At 71.8% G+C, this 2,500-nt stretch overlaps 2 non-coding genes across 2 annotated transcripts in view; both read right to left on the bottom strand.

The window, feature by feature from the left end:
* Positions 1–569, bottom strand: part of LOC148345211 (28S ribosomal RNA) — a 4,530-nt gene extending 3,961 nt beyond the window's left edge. Inside the window, exon 1 of the ribosomal RNA XR_015848745.1 lies at positions 1–569. This exon is cut by the window's left edge and continues 3,961 nt beyond it. This is a non-coding gene — a ribosomal RNA (28S ribosomal RNA).
* A 564-nt stretch (positions 570–1,133) lies between these two features.
* LOC148345212 (5.8S ribosomal RNA) lies at positions 1,134–1,287 on the bottom strand. The gene has a single exon (XR_015848751.1). It is a non-coding gene; the product is annotated as a 5.8S ribosomal RNA (ribosomal RNA).
* Positions 1,288–2,500: the final 1,213 nt, after the last annotated feature.

Raw genomic sequence — 2,500 nt, forward strand, 5'->3', positions numbered from 1 at the left:
GTGGCCGCGCCCGCCCCGGCCCCGTCCCCCGAGGGGGAGCGGGAACCGGGGACGGGACGCGACCGCCGCGCCGACCGACCGGCCGCCCTGGCGCCGCCGGGTTGAGTCCCCCGAGCAGACTGCGCGGGCCCCACCCGTTTACCTCTTAACGGTTTCACGCCCTGTTGAACTCTCTCTTCAAAGTTCTTTTCAACTTTCCCTCAAGGTACTTGTCGACTATCGGTCTCGTGCCAGTATTTAGCCTTAGATGGAGTTTACCACCCGCTTTGGGCTGCATTCACAAGCAACCCGACTCCGAGAAGGCCTCGCCCCGGCGAGCCGGGGGCCGCTACCGGCCTCACACCGTCCCTGGGCTGAGCCTCTATCAGAAGGACTCGGGCCCCCGAGCGGCGCCGGGCTAAAGCGGCCTTCCGTACGCCACATTTCCCTCGCCCTACCGCAGGGCGGGGATTCGGCGCTGGGCTTTTCCCTCTTCGCTCGCCGCTACTGAGGGAATCCTGGTTAGTTTCTTTTCCTCCGCTTAGTAATATGCTTAAATTCAGCGGGTCGTCTCGTCTGATCTGAGGGCGTGCGCGTAGAGCTGTGCGGTCGGGGCCGGCGCCGGGACCGGCGCCGCCGCCATACGGCCGTTGTGATCCGTGCGGGGATCCGCTTGCTCGGCGACCCTCGCCGAGAGCAGCCCCGCGCCGCACGGACACGCGACACCGACGGGCGGACGGACGCCGAGGCGCCGACCGGGACCTTTACCTGAGGAGGGCGCCGAGCGCCGCCGCCATACGGGCCGCCGCGCGGAGCCGCGCGCGCGGAGCACCTTCTCGGTATGCTAAGTACCAGCCGTACTCACCGGCAGCCGAGAAGCACCTCCGGACGCGCGGACGCGCGACACCGACGGGCGGACGGACACGGAGCGCCGCCCGAGTCTGTATTTGAGGGTACGAAGGGACGGGGGTCCCTGCGAAACCCCAGCCGCGGAGTGGGCGGGGACACGGGTCGCGCGCCACCCGCCGGGCGGACCGGCGGAATGTCGCGGAGGGCCCGAGCCTCGCCCGCGCGGACCGGGTTCTCGCGCCACCCGCCGGACGGACCGGCGGAATGTCGCGGAGGGCCCGGCCCGCGTCCGATCGATTGGAAAGCGCCGCTCAGACAGGCGTGGCCCCGGGGTAAAACCGGGGCCGCAATGTGCGTTCAAAGTGTCGATGATCAATGTGTCCTGCAAATCACATTAGTTCTCGCAGCTAGCTGCGTTCTTCATCGACGCACGAGCCGAGTGATCCACCGCTAAGAGTCGTACGTTTGGGCCCTTTTACGTCCGCCCGGGACGATCGGAGACAAATTCACGACAGGGTTTGTACCGGAGACGAACGCGCCGCGGGTGCCGTTCGGTCGCTCCCGCGAGCGAGCCCCTAACCCGCGGCGCGGTTACCGACGGGCGCGATACGCGCGACGCCGCGACGAGCCGAGCGGGTCGGGCGCGCGGCGCTGAGGCCGGCGCCCGGCGTCTCCCGCTCGGGGCCGCGACGGCGCCCGAGACGTGCGTCGGCCCGGGTAGGTCGGGCGCTCGGCGCTGAGGCCGGCGCCCGGCGTCTCCCGCTCGGGCCTGACACGACTCGGCGACCGGACTCGCCGGGTAGGTCGGGGGCTCGGCGCTGAGGCCGGCCCCCGGCGTCTCCTACCCGGACCCCGGAAGGCCATCCGACTTGGAAGCCCCGCCGCGCCGCGAAGCGACGCTTTGGGTGTTGCTACCCGTCAGCGAGTGGGTTTGGTTTACAAGGGCGGCGCGACCGCGCTGACACCGAGGGGGGACTGGCCCCCGACCCGGCCGCGGCCTGCCCGGACTATGGATGGACAGAGGAGACCGCGGCGGACCGCGCGGAACCGAACCCCCGGTGTCCGGAGCCCCGGGAGGGACTCCGGTGTCCGGGGGCCGGCCCACGCGCGCGCTACGCGGCCCCTCGAGGGCTCCGGCCGACGGACGCGTTTGGCCGGGGAAAAAGGTAGCCGGTGGGAGCACCGTTTCGTCGCCCTGAACCTTCGTCTCGGGCGGGCGTCCCGACGCCGCCGCCATACGGCCGTTGTGATCCGTGCGGGGATCCGCTTGCTCGGCGACCCTCGCCGAGAGCAGCCCCGCGCCGCACGGACACGCGACACCGACGGGCGGACGGACGCCGGGGCGCCGGCCCGAACCGTTACCTTTAAAGGACGGGAGGTCGTCGAGGCGAGTGCCGCCCCGGAAGCGCGCGCCGGAAGCGCGAGAACCGCGCCGAGCTAGGGTCGTCGGCAGAGGGGGATTCCCCGGTTACGGGGGTCCCGCGCACGGCCGCCGCCTTTCGCCCGTCGCTGGCGGTCGCCTGTCGTCGCGCCGCGCCGCGCTACTGGGGTCGTCGGACGAGCGCGCTACCCCGCTCGCACGGAGGTAGCGCGACATCGCCCGCCGCCTTTTCTCGCGTCGCGCCGCGCCGCGTGGCGCCCGCCGAACTCGCTCCGACGCGCGGCCCGGGAG

The sequence above is a fragment of the Urocampus carinirostris genome, unplaced genomic scaffold (genome assembly GCF_059441175.1).
Source record: "Urocampus carinirostris isolate Australia breed hairy pipefish unplaced genomic scaffold, RoL_Ucar_1.0 HiC_scaffold_66, whole genome shotgun sequence".
Lineage (NCBI taxonomy): Eukaryota > Metazoa > Chordata > Actinopteri > Syngnathiformes > Syngnathidae > Urocampus > Urocampus carinirostris.